Source organism: Acanthaster planci, linkage group LG05, assembly GCF_054643075.1.
Source record: "Acanthaster planci isolate LZ-2023a linkage group LG05, COTS_SCS, whole genome shotgun sequence".
Lineage (NCBI taxonomy): Eukaryota > Metazoa > Echinodermata > Asteroidea > Valvatida > Acanthasteridae > Acanthaster > Acanthaster planci.
The window spans coordinates 2,683,288-2,696,955 of NC_141781.1; the positions used below are offsets into that span (position 1 = coordinate 2,683,288).

At 40.2% G+C, this 13,668-nt stretch overlaps 1 pseudogene across 1 annotated transcript; it reads right to left on the reverse strand.

Moving 5' to 3' along the window:
- Positions 1-38: 38 nt before the first annotated feature.
- Positions 39-13,362, reverse strand: LOC147799008 (complement C1q-like protein 4; annotated as a pseudogene). Its single transcript, XR_015425262.1, has 3 exons — positions 12,935-13,362; positions 11,046-11,243; positions 39-4,976 (listed from the first exon to the last, which is right to left on the reverse strand). The product of XR_015425262.1 is annotated as a complement C1q-like protein 4 (transcript).
- Between the last annotated feature and the right edge of the window lie 306 nt (positions 13,363-13,668).

Sequence of the window (13,668 nt, forward strand, 5' to 3'; positions counted from 1 at the left end):
GCACACAAGAGTTATTAAATAGTTTTCATACCATGTGGTGGAGTTTCAAGTTGCTTATAGTTTATTTAACATTAAAGATTCATCACACATTTTTCAGTGTACATACTATATATTTCGTCTAAGTTGTCGAAAATAAAAGAAAGCGTTCACAAAAAATGGTCACCACTTTTGCATCGGCAACTAACTTGTATTTCCTTTAATCTATAAAGTAGTTACTGCACCCTATTATGAACACATACCATCTACCCTTTTATACAAGGTGATAACTAATGTTCACCGAGTACATCTCATGCACGTGCACAGAGACATTGCAGGTTGCAGACCACCAAATAAACTATGTTTTAGAAAAGATAAAATACCTGCCCTATGAATTCAGAGAAAATACAAGGCGTTCAACGAACAAAATCACACTTAGGCATTCATACCATGGATGTATTAATGTGTGTTTAAGCCAACAGGATTAAACAATGTTTCTTTGCACTCCACTACAAAAGGGTACAATGTAAGGTCAGTTTTTATCAAATAAGTTGATAACAAGAAAAATTTGATCCCTTTCAGAGATAAAGGTCTTCAGTTTGAGAAACTTCTCAGTTGCAAAGGTTTTAAAAACAGTGAAAATGCGGGTACAGGCCTGTTAATTGACCTGCAATCTTCAAAGATGCCACCCTTGCATGAAAACTTAGGCATATCATACACTTTCTTACACATCAGATATTAATTTAATCTAAACTAAAAATCGGTTCATATGTTTGTGCTATACAATTCAGGACTGCATGTTGTCATTTCAGTGCAATCTGCGCATACAGCTCTTGGTAAGGCAAAATTTGTCACTAATGCATTATAAAGTGTATGATGTTGCACTCGGTGATTACAACTTAATTGTTTGAACAAACCTACACATTCGTGAGCCAGTCCTTTTTCAACAGAGAAATATACTACTTTATAAACGATACCTTACATTACCAATATATCCACATTTTTTTCTTATACATCTCTGACAAGTTGTCGTTTTAAAAGTATTTCAACCATGAAAGAGACGTGGAAATATCTGTACCCCTCAATAGTTTTCCCAGTATCGTCATTGTGCAGTGTTTCAAGCCTGAGGTTTGGTAGTGTATTGTAGTTATTTTGACACTAATTTTCTGGAAATCTGACATACTGTTCTTACAAAATGCCCCAAAAGTTGGCCGTCACAAGCTCGGTCTTCTTTCAACTTAGTTTACGTGTAGAGGCAGTCGTAAATGACACCAAAACTTCACCTATAAAACGAGTGGCTCTATATGCATGCTAATAATAAGCTGCAGGGCCAGAATCCCTCAGCCTGGCCTTGGGTTAATCACAAAATGCTTTGCTCTTCTAGAGTCGAGAATTTAAGCTGTAGATTATCAAGTAAGCATTAATACATTTGGTTTTAAAGTTACATTTTTCAATATTGTTATAAACTTGAGCAAGCCTACTAATTTCTTGCATACTACATGTTCGTAAACTTGGTTCTCACGTTAAGTACAGCTTAAGTGGCAAAATCAGGCCACAGGTTGAATACACCTAACGGCATATTAGGATCTTGACTTTTTAAAAACACGAACCTCTTAAACTGATCTTTGTCCAAATACTTCAAAACTGGAATAGAGCCAATTTGATGTCTTATCCAACATGCAGTATAAACCCACTATCCTATGTGCGACTTTAACAATGTAGTAAAAACCACTTCTACGTGTATAACAGTCGCTTAAAAATCTGAGTACGTGATATACTATCGATCCATTTGGTAACAGATGGCATCTTGCCAAAATATGAGGAAATCTGATTAATGACACCTTGTTCTTTCAAATAATTTCGGGAGGATATAATCTAGTCCCCGCACCCATACACTCCTACTGATGAAGCTTACAAAAGAAAGTTCCGGCGATACTGAATATGAAAAAACACAATTGTTCCTAAATTTCTGTCTAGACTGCAAAGTCTTTCCCAAACCTTTTAATACAGCAAATCAACTCAACACGGAAGGCCTGTAAAAATGTAACCTTCAGTTAGCGCTATACTGTTGGTATGCACAAAAACTATAAAATGTGAAGTAAGTCCTAACTACGTAATATTTCTTCTAACGGCCATTTATTTACATTTTCAAAGTTGCCTTCTTATATCTTTAAGGGGTGGAATATGCAACAAATGTGGCACAAATGTGTCCGTGACCACCTTAAGGGCCATCTATAAAGGGTGGACAGATGAAATGCTGGCCGTTACACCTCTCCTACATGCTTAGTACGCGCAGTAGTCCAACCCCCCCTGGCATTCTCATAGTATATTTTCTTTTAGCTTTTCAGACCATCCTATCCTGAAATCATGTAAAATGGCACATTAGGAACAATTTCTATTCATAAAATGCCTTCCGTGACAATATTTCTATTCAGTATTCTTCACAAAGACCTTAGAGAGTTTTTAAGTTCCTTTTTATCTCTTAAGGGAAGATGCCCCTAGGTCATGTGCCTGGGACCAAGACCAAAGGTCTGTTGTGTGACGCTGGTCTGATGTCTTATAGTCTGGATTCCGAGACCTTCCAGTTGTTTGTCCGCAATGCGAACCATCACCGGACCAATTGCTATCACAAGCGGGGTATTGGATATTTCGTTTGACCATAGTTTGCAACAGGGTATGCTAATAATGCTAGGATATCCATTATTCAAATCACGTAAAGTTGACCTCCTACATGCTTCACGTTCACGAACGACGTTTTCAAATTGAAACATAAGCCAGTATCATGTTGAACTTCTTCACAGACGCTCAGAGTTAAGTACTCAAAACATTCCTCTGTAGTCTTGGCAGCAGCCAAGAATTTGCAATGGGTGCAGATTACTCAAAAATTTGAGCCAGTTTCGATTTCTGCCATGTTGCACACAGTGCGGTCACGATTTATGATATCTCCAGTTGCGTTGGCACTGCAGTTTGGGCCCCCTTTTCCCCCAACTAGAAATTTACATGTTCAGTGCTCAGCAAATAGCTGAATGTAGGTTGTTGTTATTAAAACAATCTATAGGCCTGTCTTACAGGCTTGTTACAACCACAAAACACAGCCTTTTACGCGGAAATTTTGGACTTCAATATCGGAACGTCGTTTTTGTTCTCAATTAATTTAAGTGAGGTCATGTGAGGTGAGGTGAAGTGAGGTCAATCAATAATTCAATATAAGGCTAAAACAAAGCTGTTGATTGGCTCCGCGGAGCCTGGGGGAAAGCATTGAATAACATAAGCACTGCCGAATATTCAAGACCTTCCTGGGATATCGATTTGTCTGGTGATAGCTCGTGTCGCTGAATAAACTTAAGGAATGAAGACAATGCCGCTTTGCGAAGAGCGCGGCGGTGTGCAATTGTTGCACCGACATTTTTTTTTGCCTATAGTCAGTCTGGTCTAGCGACTTGATGGGACGTCTAGACTTGGATCCCTGTCTGCAGACCTTTCATTCATGTGGGTATGGTCCGACGTGTGTGAGCCCACTGAGAACAGTGCACAGGCCATGTGGAGGGATTTGTCAGAGAAATTCATCGCACGTCATCCAAAATTGTCTTTGTACCTGAAAACACTCAGAAAATCAAGCAGCAACAGAGATCTGAATATTTGGTTTTATTTAATTGTTGTCGCTGCCCAACTACCATACAATTTTGATTCCAACTGATTATATTCTTTCATCTTTAAGTTTGTGAAGATTGTTGTATTGCATCTGTTTGTTTAAATGTTAATATGTGTGCACAGTTGTAAACACTGCTTTGCTTTATTGGTGTTTGCTATGGTTTGGTTTTCTTTTGGGGAGTAAATTGTGTGATTTTGAGAGGGCTGGGCTTACTCACTGGTTAAGGATCATAGCTTAATTTTATATAACTGGGGCAAAGTTTGAGTTTTGGATAAACTTGACTTACATACGATTGAAAAACCTAAACAGCGCAACTCAACAAGAATTTCAACTCATGAGGGGTGGTGTAAAATGTGGCTCAATATTCACAAACCGGGATAGTTGTAGATATAAAATAGTCATAAGATTATTCAAAACTTAGTTTCAGCCTTTGAACCGTTTTGGAGCGGCAAATTTAAAAGAGAAAGGCATTTCCTGTACAATTCAACCGCTAATTAAAATAAATGAAGCAATTGTGTGCATTTCTGGTGTGTTACTGTTTGTTTATTCTGGGTAAAGGAGAAAGCCACTGAATGATATGTAGCGCATGGGAGTACTATAGGCCCTACCGTAAATTGCCAGATACACCACGTCTCCACGTTGCAGAACAAGCACAGCGCTCCCAGACACCTGCATAGCACTGCTTGTACCAGTGTTGAGACCAGAAATAACTGTCCTCTTGTTTTTTCTAAGCATAACATCCAGCATACCGTATTTGGTATCTTTACGCAGAGAAAACATGAACACGTAGGTGCCTGCTACATCACATGTGAATGTACCATTCGCAAGATCGAAGCTAGTACCAAGAAGTGTCTCGGTCTCCTCAAAGGCCAAAGGAGTAAATATCCGACTCGCTCGTTCGAGTCACAGTAAATGCTACCCGATGGATGGAGTTACTTGAAGCTTCCCCCGGCTCACCTTTCTGACCTTTGACACGAACCTCCCTTCTTGGTCCAACTAAACCGGGAGGACCTCTGGGACCTATCTTGCCAGGTAGGCCTATTCCGTCGTTCCCTTTTGGTCCCTGGATCCCGGGTGCTCCCTGCTCACCCACAGGCCCAATAGGACCAACATCACCTGGCTCACCTTAGTCGCCCTTTGGCCCCGCAGGGCCATAATGGCCTGGGTTGCCTGGCAAACCTGGTATGCCAGGAGTCGCGGCAGGCCCCTGGCAACACATCGGACACACCTGAGACCCACTGGGACCATCACCGTCCTCGTGAACGGGCTCGGTTATTGCAGCTCGAAGCTTGATGGAGTTACCCAAAAGGATGGCGACACAAAAGATTGTTGCAGGACAAATTTGCATCTGGAAATAATAATTTGAAAGACACCTCATGTAAGTTAGAGAAAAATAGACAAAACGAAGGAGAGAATGGGAAAGGAAAAACAATCTTGCAGAATTTCAAAAGAACAACTATGTCAGTACTTGTACTCATGACAGAACCGTATGTTAGCTGCGTATTCCCTCATGAGTAAAATAGCTTTCAAGTCAGGATTTTCAAACCAATTGTAACAATTTGGTAAAAGTGCAAAGAAATTTGGGGACTAAAGCAATGTATGTTGTATTTGTGGTTATTAAAGCAGGGTTTAACAATAATGTGTCTGTGCAGAATTTGGAGCCGAATCTTACAGAGTAGCATCGACCAAGGAATTGGAAATGTTTATGTAACAGGATGAATTTTGCGCCCCCATTTTTTGGGGGAAATCCTTACTCCCCCATAAGTAGGTCATACAATTTCTTAGAAATGGGTGGGCAGGTTGGTAGCAGAACTTGCAACCAACCAGAAGAGTCCTTGAGGAAGAGGGGATAAATTCAGTGGCCAGTGACCTTCCACTTTACTTTGCTAGTGGACTGATCAGAGACTGTTCTGTTGTCTCTGTGATCTCTCCTTCCATCGAACCTGCCATACTTAGAAATTTGTCCCTGTCCTGCTCTAGGCAAAGACATCACCAGAGTAACTTCAGTGAACCTATTGAGCTGCAAATGCATATACAGTTGGACAGCGAGTGGCTTGGACCAGAGCCACTTGAATTCCGTTCCCACACCGGATTTAGTCACGGGGAAGGAGGGACTGTGCATTTGAACCCTGAACATCATCTGCACTAATAGCCCAACACATCTTCGGCATCCGTTCAAGCCCCTTGTACCGCAAGTCCTTCTACTGCAAGCTCTACAGCTACTTGCCAAGTCAAGCCAAGTCTAGTCATCCCTACCTTCAACACATGGCTAGGCCCTTTATTCATTTTCTCTGCTAATTCATTTTATTTTATGTGAAATGGAAACCCTGTTTTTTCTCATTATTAAATATATTTATTCTCTAAAGGGAGGATATTTGTATATTCGTACAGCGTGCGAAAACTTTTCACTATCTAAGCCGGAAACGAACTAATTCTCACTGGTTGGCTGATAATAAAAGGCGTAAACTAGTAAACTAATAAATAATGTAAGCAGGTGTCGTGATTACCATAATATGCCCGCTACATACATTACCCCACCTATGAAAAGAATGGATGGGTAATGCCATCCTTTTGTCCTCCAATTACCAAAATACTAGTTAAAACGAAAAATGACACGGCATTCTGATCGCGTTCAAAACTTCGAGCAAACTAGTAAAAAATGATGCAAACCAAAACTGCAGCACTTGTGTCAAATGGTTTCCTCCCACTTTTCACTAATGAACTTCATTTCAAATTTTTAATTCCGATATCGACAAAAAATGGCACTTTTTAACTATCAGCAGTTAGAGTTGAGAAACCAAGGAAACTTGGTCAACTGGACGGCAACACTGCAGTGGCCACTAATTTTGGCACCAAGTCCAAGACCTTAAAAGCAACTCAGAAATTTAAAGAAAAATCAAAGTTCAACATGAAACAATCTCTATGAATCGACCACTTTAGACTTCCTTAATTAAATTAAGTTGTAGCCAGGACTCATTCACACACTTCCAGCTAAAGAACATAATAAAAATCCTGATACCAATAAAGGGTATTAACGTGTTTATTTTATCTGTGTCAAAAATGATTAAACTTTTCTGTGACGTTCAAAGTGTAGGTTATGTTTTCGCGTATCTACAGTTAGCAGTGGATCGTTACAAACCTGCAGTTATTGTAGTTCCGTAATAACGAGGAGATTACCCTCGTGTCCCCCCCACTCGTTTTGGTCAAGGCAGTTGTGACTGGGGGGAGAGTTAAACTGTTGTTGTTTATTTAAGTTAGGAAGAAGGTCCAGTTTTAGAGGCAGGAGGAAACCGGAGTACCTGGACGAAAACCTGCGAGAGCGAGTGTGGACTGGAAACCAAATGCACAAAGCCTGGGCCAAGCCGGGACTTGAACCCGGGCCTCATTGGTGCAAAGCAAAGATGAAAGAACCGCTACGCTCACACGCTCACCCCCCACCCCCAACCTAACCCCGTGTTTTCAGTGAGTAAATTATGTTGTGGAAAGTGGGAAGCTGAACTAATAAGACTGCCATGATGGGGAAGCGGGGGGAGGGAGAGTTGGACTATATCCGGAGTAAGGAAAAAACTAGTAGGGGGAAGAAAGGTTGAAATGGTTATTGTGGAGCATTTTTTTTTCAGGACTGCGAAAAACAAGGCCGGGGAGGGAATTAAATAATGTTAGAATTGGCAAAATTAGTCAGTCTGAGCCGAGCTGCCGAGGAGTTCGAATCGGGTTGAATTCTATAGCCTGGACAAGGATCTCTTGGTTTGGGCATACCTTTCCTCAGGGTTTGGTTTTTTTTTTCTGGGAAACCCTGTATAACATTCCTCAATTTCACTGAGTTCTGTGGTGGTTTTAGTCCGGAAGGTTTCTCTGCTATGGCTCACGTATAATAATGAATCCAAGGCGGAAGAGGAAGAGAATACTTGTAAATGTACAATCCAGTACGGAGTGTTGACTGCAATCTGATGAAGTTGATATAGCATTCCTCAATTTCATTGAGTCCTGTGGCGGTTTTAAACCGCCAGGTTTTGTTGCAATGGCAAACGTATAATCATTATACGTATAATTAGTCATTGAGAGTATGTATTTAGCACTGACGATGTTGACTACACGAATAATGTCAGTGTTTCACGTACGTAGCTAAAACCAAATGAAACAAAGGTGTGCACTCGGGCAAAGGGTTAACAGAGAGCGTCGTACACTCGGGACTCCATTTAAATGTGTATCAGAAATCTATCCCGATAATTGCCGCTCAAGGGAGTGATGACTCAATAAATTAGAACCTATTTTGCAAAGGAATGAAATAATTGGGGAGGCAAAGGACAAAAATAAACAAATCTAGATGCTTTAGAACTGTAATCTGATCCACACATGTATACAAATGTACCAGCTGCACAATTACCTCCGCCAGAAAAAATCCATAACATGATTTTAACGGCTTTAATTTTGAGAGGCACACTCTATCAGCTTTATTAAACAATAATTATTGTCCTAAATACGCCAATCTGATTACATTTTATAGATTTACATCAATATCACGAACACTATGTAGAGTCATATGCTATCCCCCTGCCGCTTTCCCCATCCCATAATTTTCGGCTCCGATATAGGTGGGAGTCATTCAACTATTTTAAAAAATGGTCGAGTGTTTAGTCGAAACTTCTGAAGAGGTTAGACTTTGGCTGGTCTCGCATTTCCCTGTGGTATTTTGATATCGCGGAAAACGAATGAAGTCACACAAGACGTTACAATTTCAGGGTTATGTAACCAGTTGACTATAGCAAGTCTACGGTTTAATATTAAAAATGGATCCATCGTATCGCAAAACCTATTTACTACCAGTGGCATAAAATTGTGCCGGAAATTGGGGGGTAGGGTGGAGAAAGGTGGGGGATGACTTGCCCGGCCATGAAAATTTGAAAGACGTAGGGGGGGACACCCTATGACTCTATAATCACAGAAGTCCCCTAATCCACTAATAGAGCCTGAAAGTTGACCCCTGATGGCGCGCTTCCGGAACTCTTGGATAGGAAAAATAACATGCAAAGATTTTAGAATTTGTAATATTTTTCGTTCAGTTACTGTTTTACCCTCAGAAAAGCCATTGGGATGTTAAAAAATCCCAATTGTCAAGTTTTTTTCAAAAACATTTTCAATTTTCGTTCGATTAAGCTGAATTTTTTAAAGGGACTAGAAGTCTTGAAGCATATATATAAAGTGAGGATTAGGGTTAACAGCTGATGAGTACCTAGCCTCGACAGACAGGCACTCCACTCTTGCCCATGCATTCCTATGGGAAAGCTTGGCCCTGCAGGCCCAACCAGTAACGAGCTGGCTGTGTCTGTTCTTGTGCTGCCTTGGCAGTTATAAACAATCCCAGACCTTTTTGCCTCTGGCTTCTTTGTTGAAGGGCTATTCTATGGAAGGTAATTCATGTCTTGGGCTTGACTGGGGGATCGGGCTTAAGTGGCCAAAGTGGGGATCGGCTTATAAGTGTGGTCAAGTGGCTGCAATGTACATGTGGACCTAGTACCAGCCCCCCCGAAAATGTAACATAAAAGTCATGTGTTTCCTGGAACTCGAATAATCCATATAAAGGGAATAAAGGTGCTTTAGGCCTCTCCCAAGGCGGGTGTTTACTTTCTGAGTGGATATAGAATCCATCCATGTGGGTTATACCCGTTTTTCCAAAAAATACTTTGCTCCAAGGGTTAAAAATATGCATTTCGTTTTGATCCAATTAAAGTCTCGATCCTATACGTGTTGATGCTTTTAAAATTTGCTTTGATGATTTGTCATACAGGTTACAGCTTTAAGGTTAATTATTCGTTATCATCATTATCATCGTTAAAACAACCACCTCAAATTGTTTACAAGGAAATTCAATGCCGTCAAGGTAAAGTGTATTGTGGACTGGAAATTTCACCAGTGCGAAAATGTGGTGTTTTTAAGTATGCTTAAATATATTATTTCAAAGTTATTGTTCCAAAACATGCAGGGAAGATTGCCAGTCCTAACCCAGAAAAGAAAACCCACAAGAAAAATGTTGGACAACAAAACAAACAGAGGAAACAGGAAACGCAGATACGAAGTCTTAATTTTAAATTCTTGGATCAAAAATGATATTTTCTTAGAATCACAGAGAGTCGTGTCAGAGCGATGTAAGTCGGGAGGACACCGTTCAGTCTGTATAATGTTCTTGTGTGAAATTGTTAACGAGAAATTTGCTCTTTCAAAACATTTCTGAAAAAAAGTTGCTCTAAACACGAAATTGCCAAAGGCAAAGGAAACCTTCGATTGCCAAGCATCGTATACTAATATTTTTTATTTACAAATGAATGCAACATTAAAGTTCGGTGCCTCGGATTGCATCAGTGTTTTGCTTAAGAATATTTAAATTCATATTAGCTTCAAAACCAAATAAATACATGTAAACAATATTGCTATTGCTATCAATGTTTGTTGAAACACCAAGGTGCAATTTCAAGGACTTTAATAAATTATTTGCATACCTCATGGTCCTTTAAAAAATTCCAAACAAACGTAAAATGGCCATCCTGGTACAAAGAGCGTAGAAAAGTGTCATGTCCCAGTCGAATGATTCCTGCCAACAAAATCTAGCCCTTTCGAGCGACACACCCAAGCATAAAGTAGGTCCTATGGGCTGTTCGTCCGTTAAGTCGGCGAATAGGTGCTACTCTCAGAGTAGAAAAAATTAAGGAAAAGGGAAAGGGGAAGAAGAAAGGCAGGCACGGGGAGAGAGGGAAAGGGAAGCGTGGTCCATCGGCGAATTCCAATGGACGGTCGTGGGAGTTTATGGCTACACGCCCGTGTTAAATCATATCGAAATAATTATGCGTATCGTTCTGGAGTTCAATATCAACAAATGACTGCTAAAGCTCCTCAGTCATTGATTTTCGTGCGAATTTAGATAGCTGAATGCAGCCGAGATCTTCTTTCAGACACCTATGAATAATTTTCAATTTAGTTCTAGAGTGCCAATTCTAAATCCCTGTTGAATAAAAGAAAATCAAGAGAATCGTGAAACAGGACGATCTATTCAAAAGTTTGCGCCTCGGTTGCATTTATCAATGAAAATGATTTTTTAACATGTTTGGTCGCAGGAAAAGAACATCTTGTCGACTGGATTCACGAGCAATTACCCAAGTGTCTTTTGAAAAGAAAGATACAATTGCCAAACCCAGTATGTTTCTGCACAATGTTTATAGACAGTCTACAAAATAGAACGAATCAGAGTAACAGTTTTCAACCACATGCATATCTTACAGTTATTTTTATTATTATTTTTTGTAAGAGGTATAGCAAAAGAGCCCAATAATTTCAATACAAGATTTGCAGATTGTTTATATATATATTACAAATTATAGTTCTTGAATTTGTTTTGAGCATAATTGTGCTAATAAACACTCACCTTGTAAATTCTTGCTCGAAATCTGCGCTTTCAGGATGCTGTCTGGAACTGGAGATGAGCAGTAGTCGTTCTGAGGGGCACAGCGGCCGCTCACGCCTTTAAACTGGCAAGCCATTTCCGGAGCAGTGACTGGTAAGCTTGGCCTCGTTGTTGGTTGGACCCCAGCAGCTGTCACTCAAACACATCACCGACTCACATCTGATGAGCGGAAGTTCTGTTAAAGTTATTTCTACTCCATTTGTACTTGTATCAGCGACACAATCAATTGACCAAGTCTAACTGGTGGATATTAATGGCGGTGGTGCATGAATAAAATATGTTCTTTTGACTGACACGCGAGAACTTTTCTGTTACAAACCACTCTCTTTCTGGTCACCGATTGGGATTGGTGGATGGAACATGACTGTTAGCTGGGTGCGATTCATTTAGTGGCGTGCCATTTATAACTACTGTGCAAAATACAATTGGCTGTTTTGCAAGAGGTGGTTCAATTAGGACAAACTTAAAGTTGAACAAAAAGAACTGAACCAAAATTGAAGATGCACTCACATTTAAAAATATTATAACCAGCAAGTTATTATGACGGTTCCCAATTATATTGATGTGATGCCTTTTTTATACCATCAACTTCAGTGTAGCGATTCTGCACTAGTTATACATGCATTTTTCATGATTACCGGCTAAATTATCAAAAAATGCAGATTCCTAGCATCACCTCCTTTGCGGAAAAATTCACCAACTAGCGCCACATTAGTCGACACCCTGGAAGTGAAACACAGGACATGCATAACTCAAGCCTTTGGCTTTGTGGCTCTTTACCAAATAGTACGGACACGGCTACCAGTTGTTTCTAAATATTCAAAGTAGGCATGCTGAACCTACATCCCCATCAAAACAATTTCCCAAAATGTCAACTTAGTTTGATCACAATGCAACGTTGCGCAGTATGACGTCATATAACCAAGGACATCATTTGTTAATTAATTCTACGGCTCTCATTTCTGCCTGACCCACAATGTTGACTCTGACCGAGAAAAGCTCTCTCATGCCTTTACCATGTCTGGGATTTCCTACCCCTCCCAAAAAATTACTCTTCATAATTTTTGAGGTCAATCAAGTGAATTCTTTTACCCTCATTTTCCATACCGACCCTCCATCTATACAAAAGAAACGAGAAGTGTAGGACCATCATATGGACTCTCTTATTGTAAGAGTAAAGCTTATAGAGGCAAAATGAAGAAAAACTCGAAAGAATCCAACACTATTTGGGAGAATCGATGAAAAAGTCTGGTTCATTTACATCTGACATCTTACATAATAGTCATTTTATGGCTTGTGTGCTAGTATTTCGAATCGTGTATACCCTCAAACAATGAAATTCATGCCAATATAAGTTGATAAATTCCACACATGAGAAAACGAAGTCCGGAGTCTGAAGTCACAGTTTGCTGGTTGACTGCATCAGTCTAAATTCTTTGACCCACATCACAGGCCCAGTTTTTGCCAGGCGGCCATTATAGACAAAACTATAGCTAACCATAAGTACAAAGTCAAATGAATAATTCAGAAACTACAAAAAACTCATGAATATTAAAATACTGAGAAAACAAAAAAATCACACCGACGAAGTAAAAATGATCATATTGAGGTCACCCACTCCAACGACGGTAAATGCTTTTAATTAAACAATAAACTGGTATTCATCAGTCGCTGGTGGCATGGCCCGGGCGAAAGTGTATCAAGATATGTGAAGGAAAAGTGTGACTGACATTACAACCAGCATTCCAACGGCTCTCTGAAGAGATTGAAATGTATAAAGTGTACATTTATGTATGTACGTGCAATTCTTTTAATACTTCCTGTTAAAATGCATTCAGAGATTTACTTACAATATTAGTCTATTGCTCTCCGAAGATGCATAGAGGCCTCATCATTTGGATAGACTCATCCTGGTTCGCCTTGCGTAATTTAGTTGGCAACTAGATTTTCTTGTTAGCTTGATGAAATACATTGAAAGAGACACATCTGGGTTCATTGGGACATTGAGCTGCGCAGGTGTTGATGTTGATGACTGGAAAACTCGCATACCACGTGACCCATCAAGAAGGATGATAGAAGTCGCCAAGACCGCAACTGAAAATCAACGTCGCCGATTGGATACTTGCATGCTGTCGCCACCGCAGACCCACTGCCTCTCGGTCTTCATGTCATGGCAGTCGATCCAGTTGTCCTCACGGTTGTCTTCAATCAAGCTCTTGATGAAATCATTTTCTACCTGTGACCGGGGAACCATTAGCTCTCCGCCCATGCAGCTGCATCTATCCCGTGCTTCAGTCGAGTCCAACTGTTGGTTGAAACGAGTGTAGCAGGTATCACCCCACTTACTCAACATGGGCCGCAGTTCAGTCGCATTTTGCCAAGATGTGACTGCAAGCAGTACATGACACAAAAAACCTGCCGGTTTTCAGTGACATGATCATTTTTCTTTTTTTCATTAAGAGGCAGAGTCAAGAACGCTGTTTTCATGTACGACTGAAATTTTAGAGGCAATTGTGCCAATCAGAGTGCAGACTTTTAGGCTTAGTGGAAAAGGCAGCCAGACAGTATGTGGTCTACAGCTATC